General features: G+C 37.3%; 1 pseudogene; it reads right to left on the reverse strand.

Annotated features, from left to right (window-relative positions):
• Positions 1–6,984: 6,984 nt before the first annotated feature.
• On the reverse strand, positions 6,985–7,430 carry LOC102816405 (annotated as a pseudogene).
• Positions 7,431–20,329: the final 12,899 nt, after the last annotated feature.

Here is a 20,329-nt window from a genome sequence, read left to right on the forward strand (position 1 = left end):
TATGTGTGTTCTAAGTTTACCTTAGATATCAACTTTCAGCTAGCAAGAGTAGAATGAGAATATAGGCGTTCATGTGGGTAGTTCATGCAGGTAAATATGGGAAATAGTGTTTATCCTTTCCACTATATCTCAGTCACATGACCCAACTAATTATAAGGATGCCTGGGAAAAGTAATCTAGCTATATGCTCAAAGACAAAATGTTATTTGATGAAATGTACAATGACTTAAACATTTTTTTAACACGTGATAAGAAGTCTCATAAGAAGGTTGTCTAAAAGTGATGCATTGACTTTAATGATAACAAAAGATTTTTTTTTTTCTGCTCTTCCCCAACTTTATTCAGGAAAAAGTACCCAGAGATTTCAGATAATTTATTGACTAGAAGTGAGTTAAGTGACCATTGCTAATACCAAAGGAGGTTGAGAAATAGACATATGCCAGCTGGACATATTTCCACTCTGACTAAAACTAGTGCATTTAGTAAGGAAAGAGGCAAGAATGGACAGTAGATAGGTAACTAGCAATGTCTGTTTCAAAAGATAATATTTTAATACCTGATACAGACCTCTTTTATCCTCTTAGAAAGTTGCACATACTACATCATTCTTGTTTTTAAAAACTTTAAGAAATATTTATATGAAAGAATTTTTTCAGTAGTTTGCACCATTCCTGGAACATAGAAAGTACTGAATAAATTTTTACTGAAATGGTTAGATGAATGAGAAAATACATTAACGTCTCAGTTGAAGTATGTTGTTGTTGTTGTTAAGTACTGTGGAGTCAGTTTCGACTTATAGTGACCCTTCAGAGGGTTTCCGAGGTTGTAAATCTTTACGGGAGCAGAAAGCCTCATCTTTCTCCCACGGAACGGCTGGTAGTCCCGAACTGACGACCTTGAGATTAGCAGCCAAATGCATAACCACTACGCTACCAGAGCTCCTTAGGAGTCAGAAAAAGATATCCTTCTGATAACTATGTCTAACAAATCACAAAGCCTTATGTAGTGAATAGATTACGTATTGTCAAGACTGTGATAGGCATTTACTAGTCTAATATACTGATACTTTTCTCTAGATTTTTCTTATTTTAAGGTAGTTTATATTTTCCAAAATCTTACAATTTGCATTGAAGTTTCTTCTCTTTTGTACTTCAAGAGAAAAGTGAAAAAACAAAACATATGAATAAACTATCAAAGGAGATAAACTCAAGCTTCTAGAAGGCAGTGTCTGTATCTACTTCTTTTCTCTTAGAAAGTAGTAAAATGGAAAGCCAACTTTTTGTTGCTGTTTTTCTAGAGGATTGATGGTGTAAACACTGGTTAACAAATTATTAATTATAAATAATTATTAATTTCCCAAAACATTGGGAAATAACCTGGTCAAATATAGTCAATACTATGATTACATACATATTCATCGGCCTTACTTTAATCTGTTCCCTCTGGTGACAGGCACCAGACTGGAGAGAAACTTGCTGCTACCAGCAAAGCAATGAGACCAAAAACAATTCACAGTTCTGCTTTGGGAGCTACAAAAGACTTCCTGTGATGTCAACCAGTCAGCAGTAACCCAAATGGTGGCCCCAAAATGCACATCTCTGACATCAGCTGCCATTATCAAGCAATAATTATTTCTTTTTTCTGAGGAGTCAGCTTGCCAATCACTATGACATGCTTTCAGTCTGTTTCAATGGTACACGTGTTTCTTTTACATTTATAGGGAGTCTTTCATAGAAAAAAGTGACTTCCAGAGTGATTTATTGCTGGAAGTCAGTCTGGATGTCTCATTCAATGACTCCGTGCAGCAAGTCCTCACAGCATCAAACAGAGGATAAAAATATCTTGATAAACTCATCTCTCTTTCTGAAAGCTTTGGACATTTGGGTATTGGTGTGTTCCAAATCCAGGATTATGTTGGGGAAGCAGTAAGAGGTGGCTGTGGAATGTGCCCTTGGAAAGGATGTAAGAATGAAGTCCAATTTCAACTAGGTGCTGGTACCCAAGGAAAGGAAAGCAAATTCTTCTCTGATTTGTGCACAGAGATGTTTTCTTGAGTAAAAATTTGCATTGTGAAAATTCTTGTAAGAAAATAGAAAAACATTTTGACTTAGCTTGTCAGAAAACATACAACTTATTTCAGGTTATTTCTTCTGAAAGATTCAAATTTTTAAAAATGTAACAGTAACAAAATTAAGACTGATTTTACTACTTGCTGAATAGAGGAGTGAGAATGTGGCTTTGAGGACTGGCCTATTTTGGTGTTCTTGCATTTCTCTTACACTTACACTTTGGTCCTGCAATGTTCTCCAGAAGAACATATATGGAGAACTTTGTTTTGCATCATACAAGCTGGTCTCTCTCTGTAAACTTGGTGTTTTTTCAGTGTCCTTTGTAACCTCCACAGATATGACTTATGATTATCTGATTCTTTAAAAACAACAACAACAACAACAAAAACACACACTGTTACATTTAAAATGGCCTACCTTATTTCTCTAGGGGGTCCCGAGGGTCTCATATTTTCTTTCCTTTTGTCCCAGGTCCCTGAGTTTTTAAAAAAAGTATAAAATTTCTGGTGATGCGTTTTACTATCTTTCATATGTCAACACTGTGATCAAATGTATGCTTTTCTACTTTGTGTTTCTTATGATTGGGGTTAGTCTGATGGCACAGATATGCTGTTTTGACCCTTGTCTCCAACTTACTGAGAAAATCACTTGTATGAAGATATGGTGCCTCTCTCCACACCACTGACAACAACTGACAACTCTGAGTGACCTCCCCCTCCATACCCAATTATGATGGTCTGTGGATTTTAACTTCCAAGATATCTATGTAATCTGTTCATTTCCCCAGCCCCCATTCCTACTGCTATATTCTCAGCTCAATTTACCATCATCTCTTACCTTGTTGTTGTTAAGTGCCATTGAGTTGGGGTTTACTCACAGTGACCCTGTATAGGTTTTCCAAGGAGTGGTTGGTGGGTTTGAACCACTGACCTTGTGGTTAGCAGTCCAGTGCTTATCCTACAGCACCACACCAGGAACCCATCTCTTACCTAGACCACTGTAATCACCTACTTACTACTGACCAATGTACACACTTGCCTCCCCAAGTCAGTCTTTGTATTCTAGCAAGAGTAGTTTTCTCCCAATGTAAATTGAGCACATTAGTGCCAATCCTGAAACCTCTCAATGGCTTAAAGTTATAGATCAAAATCTTAAGCATGGTCTAACAGTTCTTCATGATGTCATCTTCCTCCTCTCCATCCAGACTTCTCTCCCTTTCTTGAAGATGACTTGCCTATCCATGTCTCAGAACCTTCTTGCTTGCTATCCAATTTTTCTGGATGTCTCTTTGCCTTCTCCTCTGTGCTAACTTTTACTGATGCATTAGCTCAAATGTCACTTCCTTAAGGAGCTCTTCCCTGAGCCACCTGTTCAGGTCAAGACATCTGTTTTATGTCTTTGTGGGTCTATGGGAGTCCTGGTGAGGCACTGTAGGATAAGCACTGGACTGCAAGGTTGGTTTGAACCATAAGGTCAGTGGTTCAAACTCAACAGCTGTTCTGAGGAAACCCTATGCAGGGTTGCTATGAGTTGGAACAGACTCGACAGCATTAACAACAACATGGGGCTATGACTGTCTATACATTTCCTTTTTTCCTTCACTCATCACAGCTGTAATAAAATAACTAATTTTCTTTTGAGTTTAATGTCTGTCTCCATCAAGTAAGGGAACATACAAACTTTCTTCCAGGTATTCCCAGAAATATCTAGAGAATAAAACTTAATAAAAGACTGGACTTGCTGCAATGAAACAAATGGGAGCTTGAGCCTTTGTAACATTGTCACTCAAAATTTAATGTAACTCAAAGCATGATCATATAGTCTGGGACTCTGAAGCTTTAGGCTAGAAATATCTCTAGGCCTTTTGGCTTTTCTTCTGCTAGCTGCTCTGAAACAAACCAGCAGTTCAGTCTTCAGATGCGCCAACAAAAGTTACTTTGATGCCTTTCTTGAAATCTTGCCTATTGCACAAGCCCCATCTGCCCTGGCTTTAAGAAACTCCAGCTCTGTACTCCAGCTGATGATTCCTGATTGGAAAAATCCGGCAAATGAGTCTCTCTCTGGAAGTGTCAGTTTGGGGACTGTGCAACGTGTCTGTTGGAGCTGAGTTTGTTTACACTTTACCAGTGTCATCATTTACAAACTTCAAAAAACACATTGACAAATTCCCTAGCTGTTTTGGCAGTGCTTCCATCAATCACCCAACTAATAGCACCAACATTTCTCCTGGGCTATTATAGTCACTTCAATCGCTGCTGCAGCAGCTTTGGAAGAAGATAAATCAGAAGGAGTTCTTTTAGATGGTCTCAAGTACAACACCATTTTTTATTCAGCAGTACTCCCTCTTTACTCTCTGCCCTTCTCCCAACCTACCATAAACAATGCTTTCTGCTTCGTATTGCCTTAGATAAAGCAATCTGGATCTATGGTTTTCCTTTAGAGGCCCCTATGCAATGTTATTTGGTAATGGGCCCATTTATTATTTTGGATTTTTGTGTGTCCTCTTTAGTTACTCCGTGGAGCCCACTGAAATCAATAAGCATATTGTGTTTCTGTCAGCAACAGGTGCCCAGCTTCCCAGGCCCAACACAGCCCAAGAGAGCGGCTCACATATCTAATGACCACAGCATGAAAACCTGAAACCATTTTCCCTCTAAACCAGGTTCTTTGTGCTACAGTGTCAGGCAGCAGCTGTACTTCTCAGACTGGGGGGGGGCTGTAGTATCCCCTGCACTTTCACGGGTTCCTTCTCTTGCCGAAGCCTCATACCCTCTGCACAAGGAATAAATGTTGCAAATACTCAGCCGCCATATCACCTACACAGATGTTTTTTCCAATGGCTGCATTCTTTCCTTTTTTCCTTATTCAAAATTTGTCTTTCTTCCTTTCTTTTTTCCTCAAAAACAGACCTATCTTAAATAAGCCTGCATTTTAAAAAATGACAAAAACCAAAACCAAAAAAAATCCAACTCTTTGGACTTCCACTGAGAAGCAAGGCCACATCGCTTCCCTTCACTGCACACACATTCAGAATCTGGACAGAGAAAAGGAGTGCCTGCCAAAGTTGGCAGGTCAGGTGAGGAAGGCTGTCTGAGACTCTGCTGCCCAGCTGGAGTGTTTGCTGGCTGTGATGCCAACTGGAGGGCCAAACAAATCCTGAGACTACATTTCAAGTTACTGCCTGAGTGATGCCGCTGACTCCAACACTGAGGGCTCTATTCATCCTCAATGATCCATGGTCCTGGACAAAGCATCAACTGCAGGCCGTTGCAAATCTTGGCTCTGTGTCTGACCAGACTATTAATCAGAATTGTTGCTGGGCCTTGGAAGCATTTTCTTTCATGTGCAAGTCAGAGAATGATCATGGTGAAGACTTCATGTAAATGATGCCATCAACTTGATGCATAGAGCCTTTCAATGTTTGAATCTGTGGTCAGGGAGAGTACAATTTACTCTAAAAGTGAAATTCTTCTTTTGGATGCCTTAATTGCTTGAGGCAGTCTTCACTAATAGTAGGATCTTTGATTGCCAGCTATATCTTAGTGCTGAAATGACCAGACAGTTGTTGTTTGCTGTTGTTAAACTGCTGTCAAGGCAGTTCCGACCCACAGTGACCCTGTATGTGGTTTCCAAGGAGTGACTGGTGACATTGAACTGCTGACTTTGTGGTTCAAACAGCTTTGCAGTCCAGCGCATTAATCCACAGTGCCACATCAGGACTCGAACCAAACAGTAGCATTTGTTTTTATGTTTGAAATGACTTTTCAGTAGAAAGAGAAATATCCTTACTTTTCACATCTTTTAAAAGCAGCTTTTCAAGGTGGATTTTCATTTAAACTCTAAATGGTAGTCAACCTCAAAGCTGTTTTGAGTTGACCAACAATAATTAACAACTTGTATAACTGGAAGAATTCATACTAACAACTGGCTGATGAAAAATCCACTGACCTCATAAGAAGAGAATATTTTTGAACTCTGCTTAAGCTTCAGTAATTTAAGAAATCCTTAGGACCGAGAAAGAATTAGCATTTGTTCTTTGTGTATATTGATGATTTTATTTATATCAACTTAAAACTGGAGTAATGGAAGCAAATATTCCCATTGAGTGTAGACTGTTTTGAGTTGATATGTTAAATAATTCAGTGCTTGCCAAACTTGTGTATTGCACTGATTCTATTTAAATGGTAAAATTCATGTGATCCTCTAGCGTTGACTTAAATTTACTAAAGTAGGCATAGACTTCCTATGGATGTCATTTTCTACAACCTAAACAAATTTAAAATTTAAATAAAACTGCAAAATCAAAAAATATATATATATATTAATAATATGAATAAAATGTGAAAGAAAATATTGCTAAAACTGAATTGGTCAGTCACAAGAGAACCATGGTATTGAAGTGAGTACTAGATCCACACGTGTGAGTTATGTTGATGCACTGTGATGCTGTTGGACCTTACTGATGGGACTGCATCATTTGTGTCATCGGCTCTTCTTGTCCCATGGCTGAAGACAATTAGTTTGCCTCACCTTGATTGTTAGACACATAGACAAGTGATTCTAAAATTGTGGAGCAAAAGTTAGTTAGAAAATAATCATCCAAGTAATACAGAATATGTTTTTGTTACTTTTAAGATCACCACCTAAATTAAAACTCAGAACTTTAAAATTCTCATAAAGACCTTGTTAGATTCTGAAATATGTCCTTCAAATATAGTGTAGTAATACCAGTTTAGAAGGAAGTACAACAGAGAGTTCCAGTTTTCCTTCTTCTACTAATTCACTGATCATAGTTCACTGAGCCATTCACTTAACCTCCTCAAACTTTAGTATTACTTTTTTTTTTTTTAAGGAAAAAAGAATGACTTCTACATAACTAACTGGAAAATACATTCAAGAGACAGTAAATGAAATTTTAATATGGTCTCATGCGCCCAGAAGGAGGTGGTGTGCGATTCGGCAGGGTGATTGCTAGGTCCAAATAATCTCCTATTCTGCAGGGTCACGGAGTCATCAGCCTCCTTTCTGCCAGACATGGTGCGGCCAATCTCCCTAACTCAATAGCCAAGTCTTTTGAGATCTGTAAAAAGAATGGCAAAATTGAAGTGCGTGTCTTTCTTTCTAGCTTCTGGGTAGACCTCTTTCTCTAAACTCAACACACAGTTCTTTCGAAGTTGCATCCATCATGTGTAGCTTCCTGGACCGCACGTTTCTGCGGGAGAACTCGCTCATCTGGTGGTGGCAGCCGTTAGTGGTGGTGAAGACCCACAGCAGCAGTGGGCATATCTTCTGCGGGTCAATCAGCGTCTTCGCTTCTTTGTTAATTTCTTCCTGGGTGACGAACGATTCCACTGCCATCTTCCTTCTCCAGCCCACAAGATGTCCGCCCTGCCGCGACCATGAGAACCAGGCCTCTAGTGTTACTTTTTAAACGTCAGACATTCCAGGAATTACACAATTCAGTTCAATACCATGTATTAGGTGTTTTGGCCAGTCACTGAGTTAAGGGAAACAGGCTAGAGAAGGAAGAATAAAAATCTATTGTTAAAGAATATGATGCTTCTAAAACAAACTATCCAAGTATTATATAATCAGTTTGGAAGCTTTGATAATTAATTTTACACTTGGTTGAAGTTTCAAAGTAAGTTGGGGAATTTTATATTTTTATATGTATGGACATGACAGAAAGGATTTTCAGAAAACAACTTTTTGAACATCTTAAATAATTTAAAACAATTAATATGCATTTAAAAGAAATATTGGTGTTAAGTGCCTTGGAATCAATTCTGACTCATAGCAACCCTGTATAGGGCTTCCAAGGAGCAGCTGGTAGGTTTAAACCACTGACCTTGTCATTAGAGGTCCAGTGCTTACCCTAAAATGCCACACCAGGAGTCCATAAACATTAATTTTTCTAAAAACATTAATTTTTCTAAAAACATACAATTTCACATTTGTTTGTTCATCACTTTTAGATTCAGTGACCTTCTTCTTACTTTGTTTAATGCAATATTGTTGCTGTTGTTAGGTGACATCAAGTCAGTTCTGACTCAATGACCTATTATAGAAATTAATATACATTTATGCATGCATATATTAAATAATTAATATGCATTAGTTAATATGCTAGTATTAATTAACACATATAAATCCTTTTATTAGTGATGCATTTAAATTTTTAAATTGAATAATCACTATTGTAATTGCTGACTTTCAGCAATATGGCTGAAGTGGCTGATATTGAAAACCTTGATTTCCACTCTTAAAGCCATACAACCCATTGCTGTTGATTTGATTCTGACTAAGGGGCACCCCATTTGTTACAGAGTAGAACAGCTCCACAGGGTTTTCTTGGCTGTGTGGAGCTATTGAATAAGTACTGGACTACTGATCACAAGGTTGGTGATTATGACTTCCAAGTCATAGCGATTTTGTATAGGGTTTCTGAGGCTACAAATCTTCACTGGAGCAGAAAGCCTCATCTTTTCCCCTCGGAGTGATTGGTAGATTCCAACTGCAGCACAGCTCGTAATCTACTACCCTACCAAGACTCCTTCATTAAAACTATAATCTCTTGGAAATTATGGCAACAGGATAATAAACAAATATTTCCTGAAACTCCCTTTCTTTAAATTGTTGTTGAGTGCCATCAAGTCAGTTCCAACTCATAGTGACCCTTTATAAGGTTTCCAAGGAGTGACAGTTGAGTTTGAACCTCCGACCTTGAAGTTCAATCCAACCTTGCATTCAACTGCTTACCCTGCGGCATCACACCAGGACTCCTTAGGACATAATAGTTCTTACTTAAATATAGGAGTCCTGGTGTACGCTAAGCATTGATTGCAAAGTAGGTTTGAACCCCAAGATACTTAACATTATATCCTAAAAATTATGTCATGTTTTATAATATATATTTTGAGATAATTATACATTTAAAAAATTACTTTCATGCAAATCTTTTTATGCCATAATCATTGCAATGCCTTCCATAAACCAATTGCCTTTGTGTTGATTGTGATTCATGGTGATTCTGCAACTCTGTGTATCAGTTGTTGTTGTTATGTGCCGTGGAGTCGGTTCCAATTCATAGTGACCCTGTACAGGGTTTCCAAGGCTGTAAATCTTTATGGGAGCAGAAAGCCTCATCTTTCTCCCACAGAACAGCTGGTAGTTTTGAACTGCTGACCTAGAGCCATATTCCATAATGTTTTCAATGGCTGATATTTTGGAAGTAGATGACCAGGCCTTTCTTCTGAGGAGCCTCTGGGTGTACTCAAATTTCCAACTTTTGGTTAGTAGTTGAAACTGTTAACTGCACTACTCAAGGACTCCAATAATGAGGCAATAATGGTTTCATTTCAAAGATGAGCACAGTAAGAATTTTTTTCAGGATAAGCAATGTTTATGAGTATAAGAATTTATCATGCTAATTAAGAAATTCCACCATGTTTTAAACTAGGACTTAGACAAAACAAATGTTTGGTTATTGTATTTGCAAACTATGCCCTACTGAAATGGACATTATTAATAAAACAGATTTTCAGTTTTAAACAGTTGCCTCAGTGAGTAACACTGGGATAATTTCATTCAGTCTTTTTACAAAGATCATATTTGAATACAGATATTCTTTTAAGAATGCAATATGTTTCTCTAAATAATGTGCAGCTACTGCATCATTTTGGCAAGAGTATTTTTGGTCCAGACTTGCTCACAATAGTGAGGATATTTAAAATGATAAATTCTAGATTTAGCTTAGGAAAGATGCACATGAAAAGTTTGGATTGTTTTGTGAATAATCAAATCTAAACCAAGACAGTGATTTGATTGTATTGGAGGTCCTTGCCAAATTGGCAAGGCAATAATAGAAGGTTTAAAGAGTACAAAGAAGAAAATAAAATTGCCATTATTCACAGATAATACGATTGTCTACATAGAAATTTAAGGAATCCACAAACAAATTATTAGAAATAAATATCATTTGCAAATATTCCCTGATATAAGATAGTACAATGAAAACTGTCTCATTTCCATATATCAACTTCAAAGAATTAGAAAATGTTAAGAGTACTAGATAGTTTCCAAAGGTAGTCACCACCAATATGCATCCTTTTGTTTATATTAAGAGATGGTGCAGATATCCCCATTTTCTTAAGTCCCTCCTGCCCTTGTGGTAGAAGTGATGCTGTGTCAATTTCAGGTGTTGCATCTAAGAGCACTGGCAGTTTCGTCTTTTTCTTTCCGAGAAGCTAAACACTATTTAACAATCAAACAACCTTCAAGACACTTTGCTATGAGGAAGTACAATCTAGCCACATGAAAAGGTAACAATGCCTAACCAGATTCCAGCTATTTCATCCATCCCTGCTGAGGCATATACATGTGAGTGAAGAAACCAACTTGGACATTCTAGCTCTGAAAGACATCATATTAAGAGAGAGACTGCTAGCCCAATACGTTTCAGACTACAGACTTACAAAAAGTAATGCACTTTGTTATTGTTTTAAATCACTACAATTTAGAGTCATTTGTCATGCAACAATACATGACAGCATGTAATAGAATATGCAACCTTAGCAAAAAAGTGCTGCCATAGCAAAACCCTACAACATGGGGCATTGGCTTTCTGACTGGACAGCAAATGGAGGCCTCATGGGTAAGAAAGAGACTGTTTAGTAAGGACTAGAAATAAAGTGAGAAAATGGTTCTTGAAGCTTGGTGACAAAGACAACCAATGCTATGTTATGTAGCAGTGTGATGTTTTATCATAGATATATTTTCTATCTTCCATATAAGTATTCATTGCCTACAATTATGTGCAAGATAGAAGATATATTTTATCTAATGAATTTGTGTATTTGGCTTCAGAGATTTATGAAGTTGTCAATGATAAAGTAGATGGGGAGATAAAATATAAAAGAATTGCTCAGTTTACAAACAGAATTTAGAAATATCATTCCAAACTGGGACATTCTAGAATGGAAAACTACAGTGCCTCTCATTACTAGCTTCTCCAGCTGGCCAAATGTCTTCAGAGTAAGAAATGAATTTAAGCGAAAGATCAAATGCAAGTCACTGTCAAGAAAGTCTTTACTTTAGGGCTAAGATCAAATCAAATATATAGTTATAAAACAAATTTTACAAAAATATCTATAAGATTGAAGTTAGTTACACAAAAATGTTTCTAAGAATTTTATCACCACTCATTTGTCAATTTGTTATTCCGTGGTGGCTTGAATGTCCTGTGATGCTAGAAGCTATGTTACTGATATTCCAAATACAACAGGGTCATGTATGGTGGACAGGTTTCAGTAGAGCTTTCAGACTATAACAGACTAGGAAGTAGTAGACAGTCTACTTTTGAGGGATTGGTAATGGTGGTGGTGATGTGCTGTTGAGTCCATTTCAACTTATAGTGACACTGTATAGGGTTTCTGAGACTGTAAATCTTTATGAGAGCAGCAAATCTCATCTTTCTCCCATGGAACTGCTGTTGGACTGAAACTTCTGACATTGCAGTTAGCAGTCCCACATATAAGTCATTACCATTGTCTACTGAAAACCTTGTGAGTAACAGAGGAATATTGTCTGATATTCCTGGAAGATGAGCCTCTCAGATTGGAAGGCACAAAATATGACTATGATAAAAGTTAGATTCAGAAGAGACTTGGAAAGAGGGATATAATTGCTAATTTATCAAATGGATTTTGTCTGAAAGTAGAGAATACCAGAAAGATGTTTACTTATGCTTTTTTGACTATGCAAAGGCATTTTACAGTGTGAATCTTAACAAGTTATGGATAACATTTCAAAGAATGGGTATTTCAGAACATTCAATTGTGCTCATGAGGAAACTGTATATAGACCAAGAAGCAGTTATTTAAACAGAACAAGGGGAAACTGTATGATTTTAAATCAGGAAAGATATGCTTCAGGGTTGTTTTGTTTCCCCATATTTACTAATCTGTATGCCAAGCAAATAATCTAAGAAGCTAGACTATATGAAGAAGAACATGATATCAGGATTTGAGGAAGACTCATTAACAACCTGCAATATGCAGAAACCACAACTTTGCTTGTTGAAAGCTATGAGGACTTGAAGCACTTGTTGATGAAGACCAAGGCCCACGACCTTCAGTATGGATTACAACGCAATGCTAAGAAAACAAAAATCTTCACAACTGGATTAATAACATCATGATAAATGGAGAAAATATTGAAACTGCCAAGGATTTTATTTTACTTGGATCCATAACCAATGTGTAGTAGTAAATGACTCAAATGAAATATTGCATTGGGAAAATGTGCCACAAAAGACTCCTTCACAATGTTAGAAAGGACTAAGATGCACCTGCCCCAAGTCATGGTATTTTCAGTTGCCTCATATGCATGTAAAAGCTGGAATATTGAAAATACCATGGACTTCCAGAAGAACAAACAAATATGTCTTGAAGGAAGTACAGCTGCGAAGATGGCAAAATGTCATCTCGTGTACTTTGGCAGGTTAACAGAAAAGACCCATCCCTGGAAAAGAACATCTTGCTTTGTAAAGTAGAGGTTCAATGAAAAATCTTCAATGGGAATGATTAACATAATGCCTGCAAAATGTTCAAAAATAACAATTATGATTGAACAAACTTTCATTCTGCTGTGCATAGAGTTCTGATGAACCAGAACTGACTCAATGGTACCTAACAACACAAGGATTGTAAGTATGTTGTGTCACTGTACTCTGACTCATGAAGACAGCTATTTGTTGTTGTTTTATTTTAATTAGAGAATATCTGGGGGTGCAAATATTGTTTAATGGAGTCAACTGCAATAAATTCCTAGGAAACCTTCAAAATGTTTTATGAACATTGTACTGGGATCAGGACTGCCAACTTGCATGTAATGACATTGAGCCAGTACAAAAATGAAATGAAACCTTGCTGTCCTGACTTTATATAAATAGGAGGCAGAATGAGAATATTACTCAGCTGGGAACATGGAACACTTCTGATGGAAAAACAAGGGTAACATAGAGGATAGAGGCATGAGCCACAGAGAGCACAATTGGAACCCAATCCAGAAGTATCCCTTGTCCTTGTAGGAAAAGGATTTGTGGACATATAACTGGCTTTGTTTCAGAATTGCAGTGCAAGAGTCAAATTGCTTTCTTCCTTTTCTCCTTTTCAATCAAGCTGTCCAATGAAATAGTCCTATTTTGCATTACCGCTATTTGTGGGGTACATGGGGAAGTGGATACCATGGAATTTTCATTCACAAGTCTTGGCACCTGATCGACTGCACCTAAGAAACCTCATATACTCAGGGACATTGACCATATTTAGATGTCAAGATCTAAGATCTGAAAACTGAGTTTTGTTATAGGATGAGATATTGGGGTTCTGGGAGAGGATGTTTATATTTTGTGTGTGGAAGAGACATGCTTCATCAATGCCTTCTCTCCTTATATGTCCATGCCATTAAAAGGGTAGCATTTACCTAAGGACAGAATTTAGAAGGGTTGGGAAAGAAGGTGGGATGGCAATAAGACTCACTGGAAGTAGGATAACTGATGTTCCACTAAGGAAATTGCAATCACTGAAATGAAGTGATGTCTATGATTTGTTGAATGTAAAACTGATGATTTTCTCTGTAAACCTTCTTGCAAGTCACAATAAAAAGTTAAAGTTAAAAAGAAACAGTGGAAGCACTTTCCTTTCTCCCGAATCTAGGCTAGACTCTGACTGGATTTGTCATCGTAATGCTCTGCCAATTCCAGTACCCTTTAAGAAAATATAGGGGCAATTTAGGAGCTCTGGTAGTGTAGTGGTTACGAATAAGGCTGCGAGTCGCAAGGTCAGCAGTTCTAAACTACAAGCTGTTCCGCGGGAGAAAGATGAGGCTTTCTGCTTCCGTAAAGATTTACAGCCTAGGAAACCCTGTACAGGGTCACTATGAGCCGGAACCGACTCCATGGTACTTAACAACAACAACAATTTATACTATAGACTAACAAACATAAACCAAAACAAACAGCAGAAGATACACTAGAAAACTTGTTGTTGTTAGGTGCCATCAACTCAGTACCGACTCAAAGCGACCCGATGCACAACAGAATGAAACACTGTCTGATCCTAGGCCAACCTCAGAATTGTTGCCACACTTGAGCCCATAGATGCTGCTATATTGCCAATCCATCTCACTGGGGGGTCTTCCTCTTTTTCTCTGATCCTCCATCTTACCAAACATGATATCCTTCTCCAGGGACTGCTCCCTCCTGACAATATGTCCAAAGTATGAGAGATGAAGTTTGGCCATTCTGGCCTCCAAGGAGCACCCTGGATGCACTTCTTCCAACATGGATCTTTTGGTTCCTTTGGCAGCCTATGGCACTTTCAATACTAGATGACTAGGATTCTAAAAATTAAATACTCATGTACACCAAAAGACTTCTCCAAAAGAGTAAAAGAGAACCTACAGATTGGAAACAAATATTTGACAATAAAATATATTATAAAGGACTAATCTCTAAAATTTATTGAAAACTTCAATACCATCACAACAAATAAGCCAATTTAAAACTGGGGAGAGACACGATCAGACACTTCATCAAAGATATGTCGACAAGCACATGAAGAAATACTTTTGACCATTAGCCATTGTTGTTGTTAAGTTGGTGGCAACTCATAGCAACCCTATATAGGGTTTCCGTGGAGTGGCTGGTGAGCTTGAACCTCCGACCTTGCAGTTCAAATTGACTTTGCAGTCCAGTGCATTAGCCTGCAGCCCCACATCTGAACTCCATTTGTTGTTGCTGTTAAGTGCTATCAAGTCAGTTCTGACTCATAGCAACCCTGTGTAGGGTTTCAGAGGAGTGACTGGTGAGCTTGAACTGCGAACCTTGTGATTCAAACCGATCTTGCAGTCCAGAGCATTAATCCACAGCGCCATACCAGGTCTCCATTAGAGAGGTTAAAATCAAAACAAAATGAGGTATCTTTTCACCCCAGCAATTTTAACAGAAAATAACAAAGGCTGGCAAGGTTATGGACAGATTGTTTTTGTTGTTAAGTGCCATCGCGTTGGTACCGACCCATAACGACCTTACGCACAGCAGAACGAAACACTGCCCAATCCTGGGCCAACCTCACCATTGTTGCCACACTTGAGTCCACCGATGCTGCCACTTGGCCAATCCATCTCGTTGGGGGTCTTCCTCTCCTTTCCTGACCTTCCACCTTACCAAACATGATATCCTTCTCCAGCGACTGGTCCCTCCTGACAATATGTCCAAAGTATGAAAGATGAAGCTTAGCCATCCTGGCCTCCAAGGAGAACTCTGGTTCCCCCTCTTCCAACATGGATCTGTTGGTTCTTTTGGAAGCCCATGGAACTTTCAATATTCTCCTCCAACACCATAACTCAAATGCGTCAAGAGATGGCGAGATTGGAATGCTCATAAATGGCTGGTAGGACCGTAAAATGGCACAACCAATGTGGAAAATGGTAATGATGCTTCCTTTAAAAGCTGGAAATATATCATTTGATGCAGAAATCCTGCCTGGAATGTATCCTATTTTAGAGAGATAAAAGCTGGACCACACATACAAAATTGCACCCCCGTGCTCATCACAGCATTATTCACAATAGCAAAGCAATGGAAGTAACCTAAATGTCCATCAATGGATAATTGGATAAACATACACATGATGAAATACTACATGCAAATAAAGAAAAATCCTTGAAATGCTCACTAACATGGATGAACTTGGAGGGCATTATGAAATGAAACAAGCCAATCACAAGAAAACAAATATTACCTGAGATTACTGTTAAAAAAAGTCAAAAGTTTACACACTGAAAGAGATATTCTTTGATGGTTACCAGTGGAGGGAGGGAAGGTGAATTCATTAACTAATTAATGTTATTATTAAGTGACGTCGAGTTGGTTCCTACCCATAGCAACCCTGTAAAGGGTTTTTGAGGAACTGCTGGTAAGCCTGAACCACTGACCTTGTGGTTCAAACTGACTTTGCAGTCCAGTGCATTAACCCACAGTGGCACACCAGGACTCCAACTAGTTAATTGTTTTTGTTGTTAACTACCATAGAGTTGGTTCTGACCCATAGCAACCCTGTATAGGGTTTCCATGGAGCGCCTGGTAAGCTTGAACTGCTGATCTTGCAGTTCAAACTGACTTTGCAGTCCAGCACATTAACCCACAGTGCCACATCAAGAATAGACACACATTGATTTGGGTGAAGGGGAATTACCTTGTAGTCAAACAACAGACAGGTCTGTAAAGTGAATGCGCATGAAGAATAATCATCTACACAAGACCAAAGGGTCAGCATTTGCTCAAAAACAAAGCTCAGAAGGTAGAAGGTGACAAGAAAGAAGGACAGTTAGAAACAGGCAACTGAGGAAGGACACTGGAAGAGTGTTGTTGCGTTGAGAGAATTGCCTTTAATGTTATAAAACAAAAAAAAAATATAAATATAATTCTTAAAGTAAATTGTTGAATGGAAAACTAATTTGCTCTGCAAATTTTCACCCCAATGACAATAATAAAATACAAAAAAAAGAAAGAAAATAATTGGCAAATGTAAAAAAAATAGAAAAAAGAAAAGAAAATTGGAAAAGTATTCCATATTATCCCCTGCCTAAAATTATACAAAATATATCTGTTGTTATAAGGTGTAATGGAATAGATGTCAATACATAGAGAACCCAGGTGACAGATGGTTTTCTGGGATGTAAGACTGCCAGATTGCCCCCGCCCCTGCATAGCTGCTGGGTACATTCAGACCTCCAACCTTTTGGTTAGTAGTTGACCACTTAACCACTTAACCACTTTGTTAACCACCAGGCCTCCTTAGGACATAATCTAACAAGTGCATATAATTGCATGAGCAGAAATGTGCTGGCTTGCAAATGTTGAAGTCCATTTATTAAGGGCAAATTAAGATTTGTTCAGAAAGACTGTAGACCCTGAGTTAGAGTATTACAATTTTTATATTTTAACATACAGTTGATTCATTTATGTTAAGGTGATTGAAAAAATGTTACTTTAGTCCTTCAACAGTTCATGACTTTTAAATCTACTATTTATAGTAGATTTAAATGATAAATTATGGATAGTAAATTGATTAATAAATCATTTATTCTCTTTACTGATGTCACAAGAAAAAAACATGTATGTGTTTGTTTATACATACATTCATCTACATACACATGTGATAAAACTATTTTAAAAAAGGAAAGGATAAAAACAGGCTGGGCATAAATTGAGTGGGTACATGGACATCTATTTCATTCATTTTTATCATTATAATTAAAATAATGTGGTATAATCTTTCTTTTGTATGTATGATGAGTTGTGCTGTTTAAAAAGTAGAAAAAGCCTCATTATTAAGTAATTCAATATATGAAAGAACAGGTGCTGCATTTCAAAAGCTGTTAATACTAATGATAACCAGTTAAATTTGGCAATTATGGCTATCACGATGAAAGTGATTGTTATAATTCTTAAAGTAAAAGCTACATTACAAAACAGTATTTTGAAGATGATGCCCTGGTATGAGAGGAGCCCTGCTAGGGTAGTGGATTACAAGCTGGGTCAGTAATGGCAAGGTCAACAGTCAGAAGAGGTAGAAAGATGAGGCTTTTTGCTCCCACAAAGATTTATAGCTGCTAAATCCTAAGCCCTAACCCCTAAACAGGGTCACCATGAGTTGGAACCAATTCGGTGACATATCACCACCACCATCCTGGCATGAAAATTCTAGAAGGATCCAACTAAAATTTGAGGGATAAAAAGTAGAAAAGAAAGAAATAACTCAGGTATCAAAAGACTAAGTGGGAAGAAAAGGGTTACTAGGAGCAAAACAAAAAACAGAATCTTCCCCAAACCCCAAACCCCCTAAACAAAAAAACAAAACAACAATATCAGCACATACTTGACATTAAAATACAAAACAAGTCAGTAAAGAGATATACAAATATAAAATGTCAGTGGTGGTAATGGTTGCAGTTTCAAGTCCTCATCTTTCTTCAGAAGAAGGGGCTGGTTGGTTCAAATTGCTGACTTTGCAGTTAGCAGCCTAACTTGTAACCGACTTTGCTACCGGGTCCTTAAAATGTCAGTAGTAAATCCAAAATTAAATATTAGGATGATAGCAATTTGAATATAAATTAAATGAACTTGCCCAGTTTAAGGGGAAAAAGACTAGACACAGATATAGAAACAACAAAAACAAATCTGAGACCTAGTTTTAAAATGTGATTTAGAAAAGTAAATGGAAGAGACGGGCAAGTGTATCCAAGCCAAATTAAACAAAAATTGCAGATTTAGCAAAATTTTTATCATACAAAATTAAATGAACGGCAAATATTACATGGAAAATAGAATTTTTCAGGCAAGTACACAAAATTGATACAACTGTCATGGTTTTTTCTTTCTTTCTCTCTTGGACACCTGGCTAATTTTTTACTTCATTCATCCATTCTTTTAATTAACATTGCAAAGATCATTAGAGTATGTGGCTCTCAAAAGAGCAGGTAGTAGAAGTTAATAGTTGAAAACCCAGCTGTGAATAATGTGTGCCCACATGTGCACCTACACATGTGCATTGTAAAAGAGAGAGGGGCAAGAAACGTTTATTCGGTATAATAAAAAAATTTTTAGCAGTACATAACTGTATCTCAGCTTGTGCCATGCTGAGACCACTAAGGTTAGTTTTAGTCGGGTTTTTCCCATTTTGTGTACTAGAGACTTGATTCTACCTGAAGTCCATTTGGTTCTTTGTACATTTAAAAAGTGAAATTATTTGTATTTTTGTTGTTGAGGTGTTAGAGTTTTCCATACATTATAGAGATTAGACCTTTGTCAGATAATGTCTTTTCCAAAAATTTCTCCCCATCTGTAGCTTCTCTTTATACTTTTTGGTTGAGCATAAGTATTTAATTTTTAAGAAGTTACAGTTCACTAGTTTATCTTCTGCTGCTTGGGCATTTTTAGTAATGTTTGATATTCTTTTTATGCCAAGATTAGGACCTTTAGCTTTGGCCCTATTTTTGCTTCCAGGAACTTAATACTCTTAGATTTAGGTTTAAAATTGAGTTTTGTGTATTTTTAGTTAGTTTTTTTAGTGTGGTGGAGGTATGGATCTTGTTTCATTTCTCTGTAATGGTTATCAAGTGTTTCCATCAAAATTTGTTAAAGAGACTGTCTCTTCCCTATTTAATGAAATTCAACTCTTTTCAAAGATCAGCTGTTTAGAGGTGAAAGGATTTGTTTCTGGGTCCTCAGTATTGGTCCATGAGTTTACACCGCTGCCATTGTATCAGTACCTGGCTGTTTTGAATACAATGTAGTAGATTGTTAGGTTGGGAAGTGTGAGGCCTCCTACTTTATTCTTCAGTAAGAATTTAGCTATCCAAGGACTCTTTCCTTCTCATTGTTAATTATGCTCTTTTTTGTTTGTTTGCATTTCCATAAAGTATGTTTATGGAATTTGGAACAGTAACTCGTTGTATTTTTTGGATAGTACAGAAATTTTTACAATGTTTATTCTTCTTCCCGTGAGTATGGTATGTTTTTCCATTTATGTAGGTCGTTTTTGGTTTCTTGCAGTCTTGTTTTGTAGTTTTCTGTTTATAAGGTTTTACAACCCTAATTAGACTCATTCCTAGTTATTTTATACTTTGGGGGCTATTGTAAAGGATATTATCTTGCTTATTTTTTTATTTTGGGGGTTATCTTTGTTATTGTAGAGGAATCCAGCTGATTTTTGTATATTGATCTTGCATCTTGTCACTTTGCTGAAACCTTCTATTAGTTCCAATAACTTTTTGTGGAGTTCTCTTGGATTTTCTATGTACAGGTACTTGTCAGATGTGGAGTTAGAAAACAAAAAGTGTAGGACACTGAAGAAAAATTAAGCATCAACTTGAAGGATTCTGAGGGCAAACTCCACCTCTCTTCTGTCAGTGGCTTGCTATGATGCTGGAAGTTATACCACTGGTATTTTAAGCACCACGTTAGATAGGTTTCAATGAGCTTACAGACTAAGACAGACTACAAAGAAGGAGTACTACTTCTGAATGTTTAGTCATTGAAAACCTTATGAATAGCAACAGAACATTATCAGATCTAGAGCCAGAAGATGAAAACATTATGAATAGCACCATGAAACTGTCAGATAGTTCAAACCCACCAGCCACTCTCAGAAACCCTGAACAGGGTTGCTATGAGTTAGAACTGACCCAATTGC

This window comes from Chrysochloris asiatica, unplaced genomic scaffold, assembly GCF_000296735.1.
Source record: "Chrysochloris asiatica unplaced genomic scaffold, ChrAsi1.0 scaffold00012, whole genome shotgun sequence".
NCBI classification, from domain to species: domain Eukaryota; kingdom Metazoa; phylum Chordata; class Mammalia; order Afrosoricida; family Chrysochloridae; genus Chrysochloris; species Chrysochloris asiatica.